This window comes from Oreochromis niloticus, linkage group LG6, assembly GCF_001858045.2.
Source record: "Oreochromis niloticus isolate F11D_XX linkage group LG6, O_niloticus_UMD_NMBU, whole genome shotgun sequence".
Lineage (NCBI taxonomy): Eukaryota > Metazoa > Chordata > Actinopteri > Cichliformes > Cichlidae > Oreochromis > Oreochromis niloticus.
The window spans coordinates 14,286,459-14,311,113 of NC_031971.2; the positions used below are offsets into that span (position 1 = coordinate 14,286,459).

At 39.2% G+C, this 24,655-nt stretch overlaps 1 long non-coding RNA gene across 1 annotated transcript; it reads left to right on the forward strand.

Moving 5' to 3' along the window:
* The first annotated feature begins 15,768 nt into the window (after nt 1–15,768).
* On the forward strand, nt 15,769–19,094 carry LOC109202664 (uncharacterized). The gene is made up of 3 exons (XR_002062611.2): nt 15,769–15,815; nt 18,773–18,819; nt 18,930–19,094. It is a non-coding gene; the product is annotated as an uncharacterized LOC109202664 (long non-coding RNA).
* Nucleotides 19,095–24,655: the final 5,561 nt, after the last annotated feature.

Here is a 24,655-nt window from a genome sequence, read left to right on the forward strand (position 1 = left end):
TGGGAGTGGCTGCGCAGGAAATGAAAGGAAAGTTAGTGAATAGCAAAACACAAGCAACATAAATGAATAGAGAAAAGAAAGTTGAACTTTGTCTTCACTGAGACATTATAAGAGAGACACACGTGGGATTCACAGCGTGCCAAAATAATGTGAGAATTCAGCAACACCAAAGATAGATGTAAAGTAAGACTTCTGGGGGCGAATCGAGCTTTTTAAACCCTTATTTTGACGAGCCAACGTTAGCAACTCTTTTTACGATGGTGTTTTTGAACTTGCAGATTAACATCTCTGAAACCGTTTCAAGTTTAGTATATTTATATAAATGGTTAAAAGTAACTGCCCAAATAAACGCCTGCAGACATTTCAAGATGGCTGCCAAGATAGGAGACTTCCTTTTAAATGAACTTTGATCTCCCATTTGATGATAGCTAATGGGTTTATCAAAGCATGCTTGATTTAAACCAAACTGCTAAACACTGCTGTGGGTTTTCAGGGCTGCTAAGTAAGGGATGACTGATTTTTTTCTTTGTAATCTTTTTTGCAAACTTCCTTTCCATATCTTAAGAAGGTCATCTTTTTTATAACAAGGCTCTGGAGGGAGTAGAACATGGCTGGGTTGAAACTGAGCCCTACTCCTCCACAATTAAATTAGCTACAACTATCATAGTTTCACATCTATTTAAGGCATTCCTATAACCCCCCCTCCTTATTTTCTACTCTGTCTTTCTCACTGCTTCTGTCTCTCTCCTTTTTTCTCTTCCTTTATTCCACACGTGACTATACTGTACTATAAATAACAGCAGCATTCCCCCAAAACATCTTCCCACTGAGTGAAAAGAAGCATTAAACCTAAATAAGCATGCCTTTGCCTGACAGGCAAAAGGCCAATGTTTCACCTCTAAGCCTGACGCTAATCATGGTGACAATATTTAGAAAAAATGCGCACAGATACTCACAGCAGCTCTGTCATCTCTGACATTTCCCATTTTCCATCTTGTTATCTGCAGCCTTTTGTTGACATTCCCAAAGCCTCACGTGCGGAGCCAGAAACAGTCGAAGGAGGGTCTAAAAATAGCAGCAGCGCATGGCTCAGTGTGCCCAATATGAGTGAGCACGTTTTTAATATCTCCTCATAAATATGCATGAGATTAAGTACTCCAGACTCCACTGTTTATTGAGTGACAAGCATTGTTTTGAAATTCATCCACTCCCTGTGCCCGTGCTGCAAATTAGTTGTTTTTCATCCAGTTTATTGTGAACAATGCCTCACTGAATGACATGTGAATGGAACCAGAATAGATATAATAGAGGATACTGTTCCTATCACTGTAATCATTACACAAAAGGGAAGTCATTAACATTCCCAGTGAGGAGTGTTAAGGTTCAAAAATATGGGGAAGGAAACACAGGAGGAATGCAAGTAACCACACTGGTCCAAAGGGTAAAGACGATGATTTTAATGAAATGACACGCGTGGGAGAATGAGCGGACTCTGTAAGCAGACAGCCCCACAATCTCATCCTCCTAACATCAAAATACAGTTTTATATGCATCAGAGTATATTTAGTGACGCCCCCTCATTGCGTCATCACATACATCAGCTTCAAAACCACAAATGTTCTATTTGACAACTTAAGGCACAATTAAAAGTACATTGGCTTCCATCTTCTCCCCGGTGGTTTCCCGTAAGCCAGCTCAGCTCTCGCATCGTGCATCTACTGCTTCATCAGTCAACTTTCACCTACACCCTAACAGTGTGTGTGTATGTGTGTCTGTGCGTACACGTGCGAGGGCGCGTGCATGCTGTGTACTGCGTACGTGTCTGGATGTGTATGTCTCGCCCTTAAATGCTCTCTTTGCTTTCAGTTTCACTTCTGCAAAAGCTGCAACTTCAAAGACATAACTTCCTGTCTCATTTTGGCACAAAGTGTATTTTCCTGTCTCTGCCCTCTACACAGAGATCATAAAAGCATTAATAACATTTAAATTATAGATTCAACTCAACCATTTAAAATGGTTCTTCTTTGGACCTGTAATAAAGGCTAATATAATACCAATATATTTGAACATCTGAATGCATCTATGAAAGCAACATCCCTATTAACATGAAATGGTAATGATGATTATAAAAATAGCAGCAAATAATAGCAGTAAAATATTTCTATTCCTGACAGGAGTTACTCGGTTTTTAAGTAAATATGTACCTTCTAATTTACCTTTGTTTTGTTGTTGAAACGCCTGTTTAGGCAGTCACATGACCAAACTGAGAGAATATCACTTGATCTCCTAAATATACAAGAGAAGAGCCAACCTCTGTCGCTAAAGCGGTCTAACATTCACAGTTCAGTGTTTTAAGTCCTTTAAATGTCAGACTTCACATAGTTACCCTGCAGGGTAACAACACATTATGTTCTTTATGCAAATCTGTGTGTTACAGAGCTTTGTTTGTGGGTCTCGCGGGGGAAAATGCTGATGTCTACCTTTTCCCAATGCGCTATGCTTCTAATGATCTATGCAGGTGCCAATAATTAAACCAAGGGTCATCCCTCATGACCTCACAGCCAGGACAGCATATGCCACAGTAGATGCTGACAGATCTGGCCACAACTTCATACGTGTATTTCACAAAGACCACCTGTCTGCAGCAGATTTTCTTCGTCAATTTTCATGCCACATCTGTGGTAAAGTAGGCGCAACTGTTACCCCGGTTAAAATCCCCTCTGCTGAATTGGCTCCTGTGACAGCCTCCATAATCTGAGGGGACAGGTGTTGCTATGACAACAGCTTGCCCTGAGCTGAGTTGGCAGAGCTTACAAACAAATGATTACAAGAGTTTAAAAAAAAAAAAAACTCTGTCTGTGCCAAATATACCTGTAAAGAGTGCACAAGGCGTTCTGCTTCCTCTGCTGTTCTCTATGAAGAAAGTGTAAAATGCATCTAAGGCGTCGAAGGCGAGCACATTCAGAAGGGATTTTGAGACACAAAGTAGATACCACACAGTCGGCATGAACTGACCTTGAATCGAGCAGCAGATAACTTAGTAGAGGAATTGAAAACTGACAGCGCATGGTAGTCTCATCGCTCTGCTGGCTGAAGATAAAGCTAATAATAGAGATACTGAATCTTAGAAGTTAAAAGCAGCAACAAAGCAGCAGAAAAGCTCTGCTTACAAAGTTCTCCCGCTGAATCCACGAGGAACAGCCGTGTGACCGATGACCAGCAGTTCTAGTAACTTCTGGCCTTTTAAAATTTCCATCATTAAGGTTCCTGATGAGTTATATGTTCAGGCTGAAGGCCTGGATCCATATCAGTTAAGTCCAGCTGACAGCTACAGTGAGCTATGCTTTTACAGATAGGGCAGAGTTACACAACCTTTATTTGCTTTTTTGTTATCAACTACCAGTGTGGGTGCTAATCTTTAAAAAAAATGATGAAAAGAAGTGCAGAACTGTCAGGGTCCTGGGTCTCCTGACCCAGCATTTTTAGTTCTTTGTGATTTTTGTATTATTGTACTTGTGTGATTTATTCTATGGTTTCTAGTTTTAATCCCTTGCCCTTCATGTCTCTCTGTGTCCCCTCTGTTCTGTGTAAGTCTGTGTCTGCATGTTTGAGTTTCCCTCTGTGTCTTTTGGTTCGTCGAGTCCTTTGCCTTACTGGTTATGTCTCTGTGTTTCTTAGTTGCTGTCTCCACCGTGTCAAGTTCGCGTCTCTGTGTCATACTTCCTGTTTTACTTTGAAGGTCCGTGTCTTATGTGAATGTGTTCAGTTTACGCTTCCTTGTCTCGTCACTTCTGATTTCCCCCAGCTGTGCTCTCCTTCTGTGTCTCATTCCCCTGTTACTTCCCAGTGTATTTAAACCCTGTGTTTCTCTGAGTCAGTGTCGCATCGTACCCTCAACAAGCTGTGTGTTTTGCCTCCAGCTCCAGTTTAGTATTTCTGTTCCAGTGTTTTAGTCCTCCAGGGTTTTTGTTTGTCTTTTGGTGAGTTTAGTTAGTAAGAGGTTTTTCAAAGCAATAAAGCTGCGCTTTAAGTTGTACTTCCGTGTCTGAGTCCTGCATTTTGGATCCACCACTCCTGCTTGCCTGCCTGCCACACAGCCAACCATGACACGTTTAGCTTAAAGTAATTCAATGTTCTGGGAAGCAATCATTAAATCAGAATGCAAAAATATGATTATAAGCAGCTGATTAGCTAGACTTTAACTGGAATCAAATTTGGTTCTTGCCGTAAATGAACAAAAAGAACCATTTTAAAATGTTCCATTATGGCATTGCAAGCATTGTCTTGAGTGGGTGTGATCAGCTCTAGTGGGACAAAAATGCAACACAGCCGCAACCCGGTGGATGTTCAGGCACAGAAGTAGTTTACTGTTTACTGTTGAGACTTTAAAACTCCGAACATGCTAGGAAGTGACAGAAATTTCATGTTACACTGAGGTGAACTTGTATTTGATCAGAAACAGGGTTTTTCTCACAGAGAAATTTCTTACTGGAGATACTCTGTATTTCCCCAGACCGCTCCCCTTTTTTTTTTATAAAAACATAGTAAAGTCAACAATTGTTATCAGAATCAGAATACTTTATTGATTCCACAGGAAATATGTAGTTATAATTAAAGGTATATCAGCTATGTCATGTGTCAGTTTGTCTAATTTTTTCGACATCTGATAAAAAAAAAAAATAGTGGAATTTATTCAGGTTATTCAAAAAACAAGAAAAGATACTACAATTTATGTATTATACACTTGACTAAACAGTGCAGGTGTGAAAAAAACTGGTCAATATTTTGGTGCGCAAAAAAACAAAAAAAAATCCTAATCTGTAAAAAAATAATAAACCTCATGTGTAATTTAGTTATTTAATGTTGTAAAATATGACAATTTAAATTCACCTTTAAAACAATTAGAACAATAACAACAACAAAAGAACACAGAGGAACAGCAAGAAACACTAAGAAACACAAGAAAACATGTTAATGAAATAAACAAGAACTAAAACAGTCTGTTTTGGGCTGCTTGCAGAAAACATTACATTACCATAGTTACAGGATTTTTTATGCTGCCAAGGAGATTATCTTTTCAGTAGTATTTGCGTATGAGTCATTCTGTCTGTAATGACGGCTTAAAAGGTTTTTATTATTTTATTATTAATAATCCAATAAAATTTGACTTACAAGGCCAACTTAATGATTTATTGGTTGAAAACTTTCAAGAACAACGTAGAAACTATGATTCTTAGTGTGGTGTGTATTGTCAACATATAGAAAGTGCCATACAAAGATTTAAAATATCTCGTCACATTTGACCTCTAATCAATAGATTGATCTTGAAGGTCAAAGTCATACTAATGCTATATAGCTATTTAAATTAACAACAGATTTTCAGACTAGACCATATTGGCATGGGGTACCCGACTAATCGTTCCCACAGACGATGCCATATCACACCTGCTTCACACATCACAGACGAGTTCCTAGGAGGGAATCATGTTAGTATGCTCTATGGGACTACAGTTCAGCATTCAACACAGTAATTGGGGTGGGAAAACATGTCTCCTCCTCCATCTCACTCAGCACTGGAGTGCCTCAGGGCTGTGTTTTAAGTCCCCTGCTCTACTCACTGTATACTTACAACTGTGTAGCCACATCAGATACCACCTCAAACCTGGAGAACTGGTGCCAGGAGAACAACCTCCTCCTAAACGTCTGCAAGACAAAGGAGCTGATCGTGGACTTCACTACAAAGCAGGCGAGGAATTACAAGCCTCTGATCATCAGTGGCGCCTGAGTGGCGAGCACGGCCAGCTTCCGGTACCTGGGTGTCCACATCACTCAGGACCTGTCATGGTCATGTCACATCAACACCCTGGTCAAGAAAGCCCATCAGCGTCTCTTCTTCCTCAGAAGACTTAGAGACTTCCACCTGCTGCTGAGGGTGCTTAAGAACTTCTATTCCTGCAACATCGAAAGCATCCTGATGTGAAACATCTGCACCTGGTATGGGAACACCACCAAGCAGGACAGACGAGATCTTCAAAGAGTGCTTTCAGCTGAACGCATCATTCACTCTGAACTTCCTGACCTGCTGTCTGTCTACACTAAGCGGTGCAAGACCAAAGCCATCCCAACAATGGACTCTTCTCACTGTCGAGGTCTTGGAAGCGCTTCCGCTCCCTTAAGGCCAAAACAGAGAGAAGGAGGAGGAGCTTCTTCCCTCAGGCTATTCGGGCCCTGAATCAGGGGTTGTCTGAACTGTTAGACCTTTTTTTTTTTACTGTAAACTTTTAAAATTTAAAATTTGCAAATTTTGTAAATTTCTTTACTGTAGTTTAATGGTCCTGCATTGCACAGCAATAAGCATTTCACTATATGTCGTACTGTGTAAGATTGTGTGTGTGACGAAAAAAAAGTGAAATGAATGCTGCACATGCAGTAGATCTACATAAATAAAATAAGATTATAAATAATATTATAGTATAAATAACAATAATTATTTCCAATAATAACGATACTATAAATTAGGTTTCAACAAATATTAGAAGCTTGTTTCCTTATTTCCACCACACTATAAACTTATCAAAGTATGTATAAAAAGAACAAAGAAGACAGAATGAGTAATTGCAAAAAGCAATACTATTTGACTTTAAAGCCGACACTACACACACAACAAGATTTTTGTTAATTAAAAAATCTACGTAAAGTATGGTTATAATGGTGAAATGTGTAAGGGCTAACATGACCATGACTGTTGCATTGTGGGTCAGAACCAGCAGGGACACATGGAGTTGCAAAATAATCTTATTCTGCACATGATCCAAGAGCTGGTAATGGTTTTTGGCGTTTCCATGGACAATGAGAGACATTATCAGTTACTTTGTTTGATTTTGACTTGTTTCTGTTTTAGGATTTTTTGACGCTAGCATGAGGGACACTGAAAAAGTGCTGTAAACCTTAATGTCTTCTCTGACAAAGAGTACGGGAAGGATAAAAATAAATATTCAAAGACATCTGATTGATCCACAGCCAATATTCAATTTGGAACAGTATAAATACACATAATTCTGTCAGAATTTTAACATCAAGCTACCATTTTGGTTTCTTTATTCTTGCAAACAAAACATTAAACTGACATCAATTCAGACTGAGACATTTCATCAGTGAGAAACATGGGACAGAGTAGAGTAGGTGTAATACAGGCTTTAAACTGTAAATAATTTAAAGTGTACTTTGGGAAAATTGCATGTATACACAAATAACAGAAGATAAGTCTTGGGGTTAGTTGATGCTTGTTGAGAAAAAAACTGCACTGCCTGCAAATACACTGTTATTACTCGTGTTTTGGGGAGTGAACAGACCTCCCACTATAGTGACATTTTTAAAAGCTCTCATCCTTTTTATTACTTTGACATTTTGAAGATCCTGTGGACTGCCTGTGCTGTGTTACCAACACCTTCAGTGTTTTTGAGAAAGGCCTGTTACAAGAGAGTCTGAAGTCCAAGTGCAGTTGCTTTAAGTGGTATCTCTGTCCTACATACATAATATTAGTCTATGACATCATCTGAATTGGGTTTTTTTTTGTTTTTGTTTTTTTTTTAAACAGTGCCTATAACATGACGGCTGTTTAAATATGTATTTAGTGTCTTCACTCGTGACATCACTGATGACATTTACACAATAAAAGCAGGAACTGTTTTGTTTCCAGACCCTTTAACACCCAGTAAAGCGCAAATTAACATCTCATTCATCTATTTCCTAATCACTTATTTAATTCCAGCCTGATATCACAACAAAGCATGTAATAGACACGCCGGCCCACTGTGTCCGTTTCACGCTTTGCCTCTCCAAAACCTGAAATGTACACACTGCAGAATTTGCAGTAACAGCAGAGGAAGATATTTTATTCCAAGCCAACATGAAAATAATCACAGGAAAGCCATTAAGTACACATTATTAACACATTTACATGTATATAAATATTAGCCGCCTAGCTTAAACATTTCTGGTGATTAAGGATGCTGTAATGTACTCAATATGATTTTTGCTCACTATAGACTTTGTGGCTTTACATACATTTTCTCCTCCTGCTGCTAATGCAATTTCTGCGTGCGTGTCCATTTCACGTTTTGGAGAGGCAAAGCGTGAAATGGACACAGTGGACCAGCTTTTGTCACAGATATACATATTTAATTTTATTGTATTTTAAAGAACCTGATTAATTTCAAACTGTTTTACATTAAAAGAGTATGGCAGATTGACAAGAACATCCTGTTTTAGAACAGCATGACTCCAAATATCTTTCCACAATCTCTTGTGAAATAATGAAGGGAGGGGAAAATCAATCATACCATCCACTGAAACACCCACTGAAGCCTCTGTTCCACTTGAGACAAGGAAAAACAAGGCAGATAAAAACATCAGGGGCCTGAAGTATAAACAGTGTGTACACCTTTCCACAGACATAAACTGCTACTTATGAAAGGAACAGTGTGTACTGGACTGTAAAGACTTCTCCTAACCCCATGCCTGAGTGACTCAAGCCTAATATGGTGAAGTGAAGATGAAGAATAAGTTGGAAGATAGAATTTGAAATGAAGCAAAACAGCTTTAACATTTTTTTTTTCACAGAACAAAGCAAATAATTATGTCTGTAATGAATCTTTTCAGCCTAGTTTTGCTTCTGAAGTTTTATCTTCTGTTTCTTTTGCCAAAAGTGAGATCATCAAATAAAACACAACACTGTTCTTTGTCTCCTTTGAGGATCTTGTTTTCACATTAGGTACACACAGTGGGTGGCTGTGGTGTTCATGGTCAGAATTAGGTTACATGACGATGCTTAGATTCACCTACCTACCAACTTTATACTGTCTAATATAAAGAATTATAAAAAGTATCCTGTCAATGCAGGAAATGGAAATCAGCCAAGACAGCCTGTGAAACATTGCTAACATTTTACTCTATGAAACAAATTGTATTCCACAACAGAACAGCCAGCTGTTTCCAACAAAACTGTAAAGTGTATTTTAGTATAAAGAGAGAGAGAGAAAGTACTTCTACACCCAAGTCCTACTGCCTTTTTTTTCAGTAAATGGTTGAAGAGCTTTCACAGCAGCCACACTAGTTGCCATTCTCCATGTGTGTTTTCTAACGTGCGTTTGAATGTCCTCCTTCTTTTGGTGAATTCCATTTGAAGTCATGAAATCAGGATTTCTGAGTTCCCAATCTGAATTTTCAATTGGAAGGCCCACTCAAGGTAAACGTCCAACAGGGAAAGTTGGAGCAGCCCCAATAACCCAGACTTAACAAGCCAAGATAGCCACAACATTAGCAGAACTCTAAATCTTGTCATCTGTATCGCAACAGTTGTGTATTTGTAACTGGCTAAATAAACCCTGTATTGCTACTGATACACAGATGGTTCTACCTTCCTAAGGAGCAAAAGAAAAAAAGAAAAGTACTGCCATCTCTTCATCTTGGGAGTGACATCACTCCCAAGTTTGTCATCTGGCGCAATGCTACGTTTTTCTTCTTCTTCAGCATCTAAAGACGGTCAAGAGCTCTTTTTGGTTTTTCAGAATCTAAAATATTAAATTTAACTAAGCACAGTTATGTCTTTGTGCATAAACACAGTGTTAGCTTGCGTTAGTAGGAGGACGCATAAGGACATTGTACAACTGGCAAATTAACACACCGGACAAAGATGAATGTCGTATTTGCTCGACTGCCTCTTTTGTGGTCATTGCTGTAATGTCTCTTCTGCACTGGCACCCAACTGGAAAATAAGCTCCACCTGCTGTTTTCCTCAGTCCAAGTAAATCAGATTTTAGGGAACAAGGGGAAAAAAAGGAAAAAAATAACCCTCTGAGTTTGGCAACTACTGGGTACCTATAGGGTACAGTGCTAGAGAGAACTTAAAATCAGCATGAACTGGCGCTAACAACTTTTAAAGAATAAAAATAACTACTTCATATTTGGCTGTTGTAATTTTTTTTATACTTTTGTTCTACACTGGAACAAACCGGAATCACACAAGCATCAGTGACTCAATGAAAAAAGAAAATGAACGCCTAAAGCTGCGACTTTGTGAACCACGTGGTGATCTGGATTTCTGTCTTTAACATCTTATTGCATTATTTACAGTGAAGTGCAGTCACATTTAATTAAATGTAAGCATCTATTTTTAGACCTTATGAAAGATGTGTAGGCATGCAAGGTTATCTGGGCCACATGCAATTTTGTGCACGTGAATTTGTGTGTTTTACAATGATTTTCTGAAGCAGCAAAAAGCAAACAGTGTATCTGCATACAGTTTTTACACGTTAATATAGGGCAATACAGAGAACATATAGATATAATGTAAAAACTTAACTTTTGGTGAATGTTGTAGCCTTCTTATTTAGATGGATAAGATACTAACTGAGGCTAGAACTAGCAGGTTTCTTTAGTGTCATATAATTTACAGCGCACATATCCATTTTATTTAAGTGGAAGGTGACAGGAATGGGGTTTTTTGTAACGCCATAATTTTGACATATTTTATCCAATTCATGTGGACATCAGTTGCTGGTAAATGTGAACCAGACACCGCAGACACTAAGGATGGTTGTATAGATACAGTAAATTATTATAGCAGATTTGATTAGTTGTGCAATATTTGTTAAAGTGAAATGCATTTGAGTTCAGGTGGCATCTCTCTGTATCAGCTGTTCTTACTGAATGTGTCTAAACTTGCAGTTCACTAGCGTGCACTTCAGGCATGATGCTTGTACATTTTATCGGCTGCATCCGGGAGTGTATTTTTGTAATGGTTGGTTGGAGCTGACAGTATCTTACCACAGCCAAATCAATGAATGAGATAGTACAGTTGCTCTGATTAAACAGGTCAGTGATCATCGGCTGAGGGACTCACAGACTAAAATGAAAACTAACAAACATATTGGAATACCAAACCTACAATTAGCAAAACCAGTGATTAATTGGGTGGTTGATTTTTGAGGGACTTCAGAATCAGGAAAAAACACATAAAGCCTAAATGTTTATGCAGGATTTAGCAGTGCAGCTAATATACTCAAAGATGGCTTTTGTGTTTGAAAAAAAGACAAAATCTGGAAAAGCCCATCGATAGACAAAATAACATATTAAGCACATATAAATATTGATGTTCTCTTCACTATCAACACCAAAATTCTTATTCCATGGATATAAAGCAACTTTACATAAGATAATTTAACTTCATGAGAAAATTGAACATTTGAACATAATACTACTACCATCTACATTCAACCTGGTTACTGCATCACAAGCTGGCATTGCATGTTTTCATAATTCACTGATGCAAACTCTATAGGATAAAGCAGTATGGATTATGGATGAACTCATGAACTGTCCTTGACATGCTAATTTACTTCACCATCCATCCCAGTGCACACGAACTAGATATATAAAGTACAGGAAATCTGGGTCCATATTACAGTAAATTAAATTATAGCCATGCAACATGTATAGGAACTGTAGGGTGATCGAAACATTTTTTTTAAATTGATCCAAATGCTTGAAGTATGTGGCCTGAAATCAATGTTCTAATTTATGTTATTTCATAATAAACAGTTTTATTTCCTCAAAATGACAAAGTGCTACAGCTGCTTATATAAATACAGTTTCTACATTTTGCCATGTACATCACTGTAGCTAAGCTCTGTAAACTACTGTTTGGCTATTCTTTTCTTCTTCTTCTTCTCACACCACCCACTTTATTAGGTACACCTTTTTAATTTGGACCCCTTTTCGCCTTCAGAACTGCCAAAGCTCACATTCAACATGGTGGTGGAAACGGTGGGATGCTGGTCCATACTGACATGATAGCATCACACAGTTGCTGTAGGTTTGTCGGCTGCACATCCATGATGTGAATCTCACACATCCCAAAGGTGCTCTGTCTGATTGAGATCTGGTGACTGTGGAGGCAATGTGAGTACGGTGAATACACCGTCCTGTTTGAGAAACCATTTAGGATGATTGGTGCACTGTGTGACATGGGGTGTTATCCTGCTTAAACAGTTACCATCAAAACATGGCTCCATTAAGGGGCCCAAAATGTGCCAAAAAAATCCCCCACACTGTTACACCACCAGCAGCAGCCTCAACAACTGATACAAGACAGGATGGATTAGTGCTTTTCTGTTGTTTATGCCAAATTCTGACCCTAACATCTGAAATTAAGACTCATCAGATCAGACAGTCTTTCTTATATTCTGTTGCTCAATTTATGTGAGCCCGTGTGAACTGTTGCCACAGTTTCCTGTTCTTAGCTGACAAGAGTGGCGCTTGGTGTGGCTGCTACGTTTGTAGGGTATCTCCCGGTTTGATGTGTTGTGTGTTCATGTAGGAAGTGCTTTTTGCTGTTGCCTTCCTATCAGCTTGAAGCAGTCTCCATATTCCTCTGACAGTTCTCAGAGAACTGCCACTCCCTGGATTTTTCTTTTTCAGATCATTATCTAAACCCTATGGATGTATGTGAAAATGCCAGTGGATCAGCAGGTTCTAAAACAATCAGACCAGCATTCAAGTTCAGTTTGATCTTCAGCAGGTTCATCTGGCGCCAACAATTAGGTCATGTTCAAAGTCACCTAAATTACCTTTCTTCTATATCCTGGTGCTCTATTTGAACTTTAGCAGGTCATCTTCACCACATCCACATGCCTACACACATTAAGTTGCCAACATGCGAATAGCTGATTAGATTTTTGCATGAATGAGCTGTTGAAAAGATTTATTTAACTGCTGTCTTTGTGAGAGCCTAATTTTTTTTATGAATGCTCTATTTACCTCTTTATTAACTGAAATAGGATCTTTATTTTTCAGAGCTTTGAATCAGTGATGTTGCAAGAAAACTATAGCCATAGCACACAATTCATGCTTCTATACAATTATGACACAAACAAATTTACCATCTATACAGATAGGTCAAAGCAATAAAGATATAAACCAGTCATAACTCATACCTTTGAGTGCGCTTGGAACTTTCCTGTCCTTTCTGGTTTGCAGGTGTACAAAAACAGGTTGTTTGGTATCTAAAATAATATTGTAACGCTTGATAAGATGTTGGTGAGTTATTGAGTTGTAACACAGCAACAGATTGGACACAGGCAAACTATATATATATATGTATATGTGTTTTGTTTTTGCTTTCTATTAATTACATCAGTAATAATGACAGCACTGTCTCTCTCCATGTGTCGACAGTCCACACTTTAAACAGACAGAAACTGCACAAATGCATTGGCGTCTCAGAGTAATTAAGGAAGTCTTGATGGTTTTTCAAAAGGATAAATCACTGTAATAAAAATGTGTGGACAGCTATTTTTAGCTCCTCATTACAACATGGCATATTCAGACCATCCAATCTATCCCTTTGACAGACAGATGATGCCTTCTGAATGTGGAATTAGTGAGTGCCTCCACTACGTCTTTGTGAGATTTTTTTTCTCTTTTACTTTTAATGACAGTTCCAATTAGGAAGTCCTCTTCGGGTCGTGGATAAAACAGAAAAAAGCAATGATGGATGGGTTTAGAGACAAAGAAAGAGAGGGAGCCCAGAAAGAGACACGCAAAGGCAGCCCCAGTAGGAGATGGCTGTCTGCTCTCTGTTTCACTTCACCGTAGGGGTCCCTTTTAGCAATGGACCGGGCACTGACACTTTCTCCTAATGAGGGAGCAAGACGTCTTTTGGACAAGCTAGGAAGCCATTAATAGTGTTAACTGGGCTTGCTGGAGGAGAATATATCCTCCATGACTTGGCGTGTGTCTCTTTGTGGCGAACGTACGCATACAAGCACGCACTTATACCTGTTGTACTTTAAGGAGCACATTTTTTACTTCTCTTTCAGAGCTGCGTTATTTTTGCACCTGCAAAGATAAAATGAACAGATGTGCAGTTATCTTCTCGCTTTGACTTAATGTCAAAAAGGCCCGACACTTGAAAATGACTGAACAGAAGCTGGCATGAATGTGGAATAACAATTTGCAGCAGCTGAATTCAGTATAACCAATTAAAAGTCATTATGCCTTCATTTGAAGAGTTTCAGTCAGGTTTCAGAGCTCATCACAGCACAGAAACAGCTTTAGTGAAGGTTACAAATGATCTTCTTATGGCCTCTGACAGTGGACTCATCTCTGTGCTTGTCCTGCTAGACCTCAGTGCTGCGTTTGATACTGTTGACCATAATATCCTATTAGAGCGATTAGAACATGCTGTAGGTATTACAGGTACTGCACTGCAGTGGTTTGTATCATATCTATCTAATAGACTCCAATTTGTTCAAGTAAATGGAGAGTCCTCTTCACACACTAAGGTTAAATATGGTGTTCCACAGGGTTCAGTGCTAGGACCAATTCTATTTACATTATACATGCTTCCCTTAGGCAGCATCATTAGAAGACATAGCATAAATTTTCACTGCTATGCAGATGACACGCAGCTCTATCTATCCATGAAGCCAGGTAACACACACCAATTAGTGAAACTGCAGGAATGTCTTAAAGACATAAAGACCTGGATGGCCGCTAACTTTCTGCTTCTTAATTCAGATAAAACTGAGGTTATTGTACTCGGCCCTGAAAATCTTAGAACTATGGTTTCTAAGCAGATTCTTACTCTGGATGGCATTACCTCGGCCTCCAGTAACACTGTGAGGAACCTTGGAGTCATTTTTGACCAGGACATGTCCTTCAATGCACATATTAAACAAATATGTAAGACTGCTTTCTTCCATTTGCGCAACATCTCTAAAATTAGAAATATCCTGTCTCAGAGTGATGCTGAAAAACTAGTTCATGCATTTATTACTTCCAGGCTGGACTACTGTAATTCTTTATTATCAGGATGTCCTAAAAACTCACTGAAAAGCCTTCAGCTGATCCAAAATGCTGCAGCAAGGGTCCTGACAGGGACTAGAAAGAGAGAGCATATTTCTCCTGTTTTGGCTTCCCTTCATTGGCTTCCTGTTAAATCCAGAATTGAATTCAAAATCCTGCTCCTCACATACAAAGTCTTAAATAATCAGGCCCCATCTTATCTTAATGACCTTGTAGTACCATATCACCCCATTAGAGCACTTCGCTCTCGCTCTGCAGGCTTACTTGTTGTTCCTAGAGTATTTAAAAGTAGAATGGGAGGCAGAGCCTTCAGTTTTCAGGCCCCTCTTCTGTGGAACCAGCTTCCAGTTTGGATTCGGGAGACAGACACTATCTCTACTTTCAAGATTAGGCTTAAAACTTTCCTTTTTGCTAAAGCATATAGTTAGGGCTGGACCAGGTGACCCTGAATCCTCCCTTAGTTATGCTGCAATAGACGTAGGCTGCCGGGGATTCCCATGATGCATTGAGTTTTTCCCTTCCACTCACCTTTCTCACTCACTATGTGCTAATAGACCTCTCTGCATCGAATCATATCTGTTATTAATCTCTGTCTCTCTTCCACAGCATGTCTTTATCCTGTTTTCCTTCTTCACCCCAACCGGTCGCAGCAGATGGCCGCCCCTCCCTGAGCCTGGTTCTGCCGGAGGTTTCTTCCTGTTAAAAGGGAGTTTTTCCTTCCCACTGTCGCCAAAGTGCTTGCTCATAGGGGGTCATATGATTGTTGGGCTTTTCTCTGTATTTATTATTGTGCTATCTACTGTACAATATAAAGCGCCTTGAGGCGACTTTTGTTGTGATTTGGCGCTATATAAATAAAATTGAATTGAATTGAATTGAATTGAATTGTCAGCCATCATGGTAACCGTGGGAAGGATGTAGCTGTTCACTTCAGAAAGAATACAATTGTAAGTGTATTTTATTTACATTTAAATATTCCTTATACACATAAATGTATTATTATTATTACTGCTGTTGTTTTTTTCTTGTATGCTGGAGGACTTTAACGCTCTCTGTGTAACTTTTATCATTCATGGCATGACGTCTATTGAGTGGTGTGACTTCAGGATATTATAATAATATAATAATTTTAACATTGACATTATTGTTTTATAATTAGCAATAGCTGCTAGCCACTACTTTAATAAAACCTTTTCTTACTTTTTGGATATTTGCCACTTTATTCCAAATAACATTAACATTAAATGTTGTTGTTGGTGCCCTCACAAAGTTCTTCATAAAGACCAGGCTGTCTGTCTTTAAAAGGCTTCACCAAGTTTGTTGTGCTGCTAGTCAGGAGAGGGGCCGTGTGCCTGCTGGAACTGGTGCTGTGTGAGGTTGTGTCATCTGGATGAGGCAAAGAAAGCAGTGTTGTTTCAAATGAGGATCTAATCCCACAGTAATATTTAGTATTGATTAGTATCCGGGTATCACTTTTTGACAACCCTGCTCAGTACATGTGCTGCCTATGGTATCTACGGCAGCGGTCCCCAACCCCCGGGCCATGGACTGGTACCGGTCCGTGAGTCGTTTGGTACCGGGCCGCGAGTGTTGAGGTTCGGGTTTTTATTTATTTTTTGGTACCGGTACTGGTTTTATTTTGTTGTATTTATCCACGACACCTTAAAGGCCGGTCCGTAAAAATATTGTCGGACATAAACCGGTCCGTGGCGCAAAAAAGTTTGGGGACCGCGGATCTACGGTACTGAACAACAACGACAATTAATCATGTTTTTATTATTTTGATACCAAAAATTGATAAATATCAGTTTTGGTGACATCCCCATCTGGGTTTTAATCCATGAGCCAGCTGTAGCCTTTCTGTGTGTCCTCTTTTCTTCCTGTGGGTTCTCTCCAGCTGCTCTGACAGTTGTTCTATGATGTAAACTCTCTTTCAGTAATATCAGATCACAGGCTAAATTCATAACAAATGAAATTTAAAAAGTGTACGACATCAACCCATGTTCACACGGGGCATGATGATCTTCTATGATCAATTACAGGACAACTCAGGGAAGTGACACAAACCATGTTAGGCAAAGACAAATGACTGAAAAAGTCAAGGAAATGTATTAGAGGGTTGTAGCCCCGCCAGGCTCACATACTGCACACTCTTGCACAAGAGTCATTTCCCATGAGAGCAAAGCTGCCAAACACCAAGTCACCTTGTCTCAACTTGGCTAAGGGTTAGGTGATAGACTGCTGTGTGATGGGCCTTCTATAGCTTGAGCACCACATTGTTTCTGTCATGTCTACTACTAGCCAGTTATCTGTCATGCTCAAGAATAAAATGACTTCACTGTATGCTGTCTCCTCCAGTCGCTCCATTACCTGATAGAGATCTGAGTATAAAGAATATGCCTTAAACAGTTCATCTTCAAGTTCGTTCCAAAGCTGAGCAAGCACATCAGTCACTTGAATTTCTTCTCAGGTCTCTCTGTTCGCCCCTCACACATCACTATGCCATTTCATCTCACTTAACTTGTCAGGATTTTAACAACTTTATCTTTTAAGCAATGTTAATCTTATTTCCCCAAATCCCATTTTGATGAACAGGCAGTTTAAGATCCCTGAATATAATAATGGATCAGACGCTTCTCACTTTAGTAAAAAAAGTCACAAGTGCAAATAAATAATAAATAAACTTGATTCCAATAAAGACTTGATTTATTTTACAGATACAAATAAAGAAAGGTCCCATTTAATGTGGGAGCAGAGTAAGATGCTTTCCCACCAAGTTCATTCATTATATGTTAAAAAAAGAGAGAGTGTGATTTTAGAGAGTTTGGACTTTTTTATGTGTATTTAAAACAAATTATTAGTGATTACCCTGCTGAAGAAAGCAGATATATGGCTGTTGATAAAATTATTAGACACTATTTGTGACAGTGGATTTAATATAAGGGCACCGCTGCTATAATTGCAGGGACAGTTCGTACGATCTGTATAGGTGTTCTTCTGTTTCCTTCCTTTTATCTACCTTCGAGACCTCTGATTATGAAGATTATTATTTACTGCTTTAGCAGCTGTAAGATGTTAAACTTGTTAAAGACTGTTCTTTTAATCACCACAGTGACTGTTTTAAACCATTTTAAATCACTACTTTATTATCTAAGGAATATTGTAAAATGACATATTTAAATGGGAATCAGTATACAGTGATCTTAATAAGTAATTGTCATTTTTCACATGATTATCTCAAAATATCTGTTTGGACTGAGCCGTCTTCCGCCACCACATTTATAACACTTTATAAAAGTGAGTCACATAAAAGCAGCATGTTTATTTGGCACTGACATGAATTTACTATTCTCCTGCACTGCACATTGCTAGTATGCGATGTAGTGTGCCAAGGGTAACATATGGGGTTAATGAACTGTGTTGTACAGGACATATGTCTACTTCCTGGTAGAGAAAAGATCTTCCTTTTTGCAGTTGGCTATGTCTACAACGATACCCCGCTGTTAACGGTGACGCTCTCAAGGTCATTGTGTTGTGCTTTCATTCGTGCCTCTTTCCCTTTGTGGAAATGTGATGGTGATTAGTACTGTACTGTTTTTTAGCCTTCAGTGGCCTTCAGGACAAAAACAGTTCCCTTGTATTCCCTCGGTAGCCACATGAGTTCAATACACAGCAACATAAGAAAACACAAATACAAGCAAGCTATGAAAACTACTTCAGCAATTTCAAGAAAATGAATTCTGCATCGTGACAACACACAAACACTGAATTAGTAAATGCTGCTTTTCATTCTCTTTATTTATTCATTTATTATTATTATGTAATATTGTTCTTGGTATAAATCATGCACTTTACATAAATATGAATGATATCTTTCCACTCTCTCCTGTGAACTCTGCATCAGATTGCAAGATGACTTCACCGGCTAAAGGCTAGCGATGCTCATATCAGGTATATTCTGACATTCATTTTGTTAAGCTTTCATAACATCAGTCTTTTATGTATTCAATGATTAAAACATTCTTATAGAATAATTCAGATTGTGGATTTTTTTTCCTCAGGTGGAGTTACAGAGGTCACTTACATGTGGAGCAGAGAACTTCAGAGCCTCGCTTGTTAAATGTTATACTAATGCAATTCAGCGATTGCCTGAAGACACCATGGACCTAAGCTCAACTTTTCAAAGCACAGGAGTAGGTTAGTATGCAGTCTACTTTTGTGCAAATACTTTCAGGGTGGTTTGGGGCTTTAAATGTGATAATCTGTATTGCTAAATTGTCTGTGACTCTCCTTAAGGTTCTTCCTCTGTGATGTATCTGTATTCACATAATCTAATGCTTATGGCTTCCTCCATATTTAACATTTAGGTTTCTATACACTGAACAAGTACACTTTCTAAATATTAGATGTACCAGTAGACGTCCAGTGGCTTTCATGCATGCTTGCATGTGATAGTGTGAGACACACAGCAAATTAACCTGATATTATAGCTTACTATTTAGCCCTGGGGTGAGCTAATTAATGCTTGAGATTGCACTTTAATTGTGCAGTGGGGGTAAAAATACTTGGGATGACCGTAAAAACAAGATAAGTTTACAATAATAGGATGCTTGCTAATAATGCATGCTAATTATTCTCCGAGATAACTGTTCCGCTATTTTTGGGAACGTGTCAGCAATTCCACCTAACTGCTGATTAAGTTATTATAGGAGACGGTACAATCAGAGGTGTAGGCTTTTCCAGAAAAATTCTCATTGTCTCTCAGACAATTTTGACATGTGTACACGTTTTTGTGCTGAGAGGTGATGTCCTACAGAAACCTGTCAATGAGTGTCTGCAGAAAGACAAAACTGAGTATGCTTATATAATGTAATGTAAAGATTTTAAATAATCTTCATCTTCAATTATTTCTGCTAATGCAGGTGTAGATGAAATGCTGCTCTTTGAACACTTAAAGCTTTCAGTGACAGAGAAATCATCTGTCTTTCTTTTGCCCTTTGTGTTTATTTGTTGTTCAAAATCATAATTATTCTTATGGTCTGCAGGAGCTGCATGTGCACTGTGAAGTTTTTAGCGTACAAGAAAAACACAGAACTGCTTATAAAAACACCGGTCTGCTGTGTTGCGACTCTTCATGTACACGCACTGGCTACTTTATTAGGTACAGCTGTTAACTGCTTATTAATGCACATATTTATTCAGCTAACCACATTTCAGTAACTCAGTGCATTTAGGCGTGTATAAATAGTCAAGGCCACCTGCTAAAGTTCAAACTGAACTTGAATGCTGGTCTGAGGCTTTCAGAAGCTCCTGGTCTGCTGGTGTTTTTCCACACAACTAGGATTTATAAAGAATGGTCCAAAAAAGAGAAGAGTGAGCAGACTGCTTCAAGCAGTCAGGAAGACAATGGTTAAAGCCAAGGTATGCAGAAGAGAATCTCTGAATGAACAACACGACAGTCAGTGAAGCAGTCGGGTTAAAGCAGCAGAAGACCACTGTGGGTGTCACTCCTGTCAGCTAAGAAGAGTTAACTGAGGCTACACTCCATGTGGGTTAACCATAATTGGACAATGGAAGTCTTATGTTGCCTAGTCAGATGAGGCTCGGTTTCTGCTGCAGCATTCAGTTGGTAGAATCAGTGTAAGTTTGCCGGAGGTGGTGTTCTTGGCACACTTCAGGCCACTTTGTACCAATTAAGCATTGTTTAAATGTCACAGCTTACTTGAGTATTGTTGCTAACGATGCCTGTCCCATTATTACCACAGTGTACCCATCTTTTGAAGGCTGCTTTGAGTAGGAAGCTGTGTAACAAAGCTTAAACCAGGGATGTCCAACTCCAGGCCTCAAGGGCCGGTTTCCTGCAGGTTTTAGACGTGTCCTTGATCCAACACAGCTGATTTAAATGGCTTATTGACCTCCTCAACATGTCTTGAAGTTCTCCAGAGGCCTGGTAATGAAGTAATCAGTTGATTCAGGTGTGTTGACCCAGGGTGATATCTAAAACCTGCAGGACAGCTTATTCAAGCATGATGTGATCCCAAACCATCTCAATTGGATTTAAGTCCAGATGTTGACCACTCCAGAACATTTATTTATTTTGAGCCATTGCTGTGTGTTTTCTGGAATATTGTCCTGCTGCATAACCCAAGTGCTCTTGAACTTCAGGGCATGAGCTGGTGGCTGAACATGAAGCAGCAAAGCAGGCCCAGACCACAACACTACCACATTCATCTTTGTTGGTATGATATTGTTTTTATGACATGCTGTGTTAGTTTTATGCAGATGTAGCAGGACTCAACGCTTCCAGAAAGTTCAGCTTTTGTCTCATTAGCAGATTTTTATCCCCCCCAAAAAGTGTTGGAGGTCATCAAATTGTTTTTTGGCAAATGCGACACAAACCTTTGTGTTTTTGGTCACCAATGAGCTTTAAAGCCCATTTAAGTGTATTATGTAATGTTTTCTATTTCAGTTAATACAGTAAACCTTTAATCATTTCATCCTTTTCCCCCACTGAGCAGTTACTCATTCTCTACAATGACATCGTCTGTGGTGAAAATAACAGAAAAGCAGTTTTACAGTTTACAGTACAATTTTAACCATATATGTTTCATTTGTCTTACATACTGGGATATTTATAATTGAGCTATTTGTATATATTAGACCTATTTGTTACATATTGTAACTTTGTAATATATTATGTATTATTTAATTTAGTTTGGTCAGTTACTGTTCTTACTGTCTTGGAGCAACGGTAACCACATAATTTCCTCAGGAATTATTAAACTATTCTGAGAATTCAATCTCACACAACCATTCTTAGTTTTTTTTTATTTTTATTCAACACACGCCATTTCTTCTTTGTTAAAACATGGTGCCTACACCAGTCATAATGAAATTCGAATGATGAAAGTTTGACTCGAGACCAAAGTGTGTTTCTGCTAGAATATAAGTGACTAACCATAAATTACTTCTTGCCACTTTTTCCAACTCAACATATCTGTGCTTTTTTTCTAAACTTACAATTTTCAATGTGCTCATGTGCAGTAGGACCCTCTCTTCAGCCATAAACCTTTAAGTCCCTTTTGCACAAATTTACTAGCAGTACACTTTGATGACTAAAAGTGACACGTGTTGTGGAAATCATATTGATGCCAGGTTATTCTCATGCAGAAATAGTACAGATGTGCAAATCAAATACTTAACACACATACAAACAGAATGATCATAACTAGTCTCATCTAGTTTTGCATGCCCCCATTTACCTTTACTATTCAGATTGGTGAACGTAGAGCATCTGCACTGTTAACAAAGAGCTAGATTCTCCATCAGGCCTTAATAGTGATGAAAAAAGAGAAAAGAATCAGAAAAAGCAGAACGCAAGTCATTAGGGTCCTCCAGGAGCTCCACTTTTCCTAGTCCAAACGAGCAAGACCTCACCATATAAAGTGGTTATCCTATATTGTTTACATAATAGAATTTGAAAAACAATATTATGTAAAATTGTTTTGTAACCAGAAAAGTCAGCCCCCTGCTGATCATTGCAGGAAAGAATGCAGGTTTAAGGCACATCTGCAGTTGCATCACTTTTTAGACCTAGAAGCTACATCAATCTTTCAGAGTATAAGGTTGTAATATATGTGATATAATATAATATGTATGATGTGATAATAATGACCGACTTTTGCATTGCCTTGCTAAAATAAACAAAATATACTACCTTACATTTTTCTGCAATTTTACAGTATAGTCTGTGTATTTTGGTCCAAATCAAGCATGATTGCTGCCTTGCAAGTTATCTCTGCCAAGTGCACTTTCTGTCCTTTGCCTGCATGAAAACTAGTGAGACACTTGGCCCCTCTCTTGTTCTTCTCCAAGGATACATAACTTTAAAAAAATCAAGCTTTGATTTGCCCTTCAACAGGATGGTTTTCCATTCTGCTTCAGTCCATCTTCAATTAGGTTTGTCCAGGTGAAAGAATTGCTGGACCTTTTTTAATAGATATGTTTTTCTTTGCATAGTGGAGTTTTAAATTGCATTTGTGGATGCTGAAATTAACTGTGTTCACTGACAATGGTTTTCAGAGCCCATGGACTGCTTTCAATTACAGAGCTGTCTGTTTTTAATGAAGCATCACCAGATGATCCAAGCATATCAGTATTGTTCTTTGACCTTGTTGCATCAATATAGAAATCTGTCCCGATTTCTAAAAATGATGTCTAAATAGATCATCAAAATCTCACATTTTCTTGCATTTTTAATTTTAGAAAAATCAAATTAGAGTACCATTTACCCATGCAGTCTTGCACACAGCGGCAAACGTCTCACCATCACAAATCCTGAAAAACTTGGCTTCTCTGGGAGTCTTTCTCCCCCTCTCTCTCGCTCGCTCTCTTTTTTAATAAACAGAGGTGGGAAGTAATAAAGTACAAATACTTAGTTATTGTACTTAAGTAGAATTTTCAGGTACATTTTCACACAAATATATGTACTCTCTATTCCTTACATTTCTACATAACTGATTCAGCTTAAATGAGTTATGTAGAACATGAGCATAACATCAAGGGGACACTTCACCTGGTGCCATGCTCCTGCCCTGGAGCCCAAGGGTGAGCGTCTGGTGGCTAGGCCTTTGCCCATGGGACCACGCTCCTCCTGGGTCAGGTGCATTGTGTACCTGACAGCAGCACCCTGGCAGGCTGATGCCTGGCTACCAAGGCTAGCGATGGGGACATGGAATGCCACCTGGGTGGGTAAGGAGCTCGAGCTAGTGTGTGAGGTTGAAAGGCACTGGTTAGATAAAGTTCACCTCCATGCGAGCTGGAAATGCCTAGCAGAGGACCCGGTCGACGAGAACTTCAACTCTTGGGGAGGCTGGAGACACTGAGTCTGAATGGACCATGTGCAGCACCTCCATTGCTAAGGCTGCTGCAATGAGATGTGGCTGCTGGTCAGTGCCTGTTGTGGTGGTAACCCCCAAACTATCTGGTGGACACCAGAGGTGAAAGGAGCCATCAGACTGAAGAAGGAGTCCTATAAGGTTTGGTTAACCTGTGGGACTTCAGAGGCAGTCAATGGGTGCCGGTAGGCCAAGCGGAATGCATCTTGGGCAGTGGGTGAAGCAAAAGTCTCTCCCGTAGATAGGGTGAGGAGCTCGGCCATTCGGGAGGGGCTTAGAGTAAAGCCGCTACTCCTTCACATAGAAAGCAGTCAGTTGAGGTCGTTCGGGCATATGACAAGTGTTACGGAATCAGTTTTACCCCGGTTCTTTTATCCGTCGAGGGATCCAGAGATGGCACCGGAACTCAGTAGTCATTTTTACAAAATCTTTATTCATCTTCATATAAGCATGCACTTCTAGAAGGGAAGACGAGGCCGGTGTCCCTCTGAAACAATCTTCACCCCTTTGTTAGTTCCAGGCAGCTTTATAGAGGCGGCCCCATCATAAATCCCCCATGGTGTGCTGGAAACTCTGTATGTCTGTGTGTGTATGCACGAGCACGTGAGTGCCTGTGTGTGCGCGTACCCGCGTGTCTGTGTGAGTGCACGTGAGTGAGTGTGCATGTGGATGTGTGAGTGTAACAGTTAAAACACTGTGGGTGTGTGTCTCTTCCTAGGGGCCATAAAAACCATCTCCCTTCCAGACCACAGTTATCAAGTTACAAATGTTGAGACCCCCACACAGGTATCCTCTGGGGAATTTCCACTCAGCATTAACTCCTCTTTGTCTTACTTTCACAGTTCAACTGGGGAGGGTCTCCTAAGATCTACTCCTAAGTTCATGACACA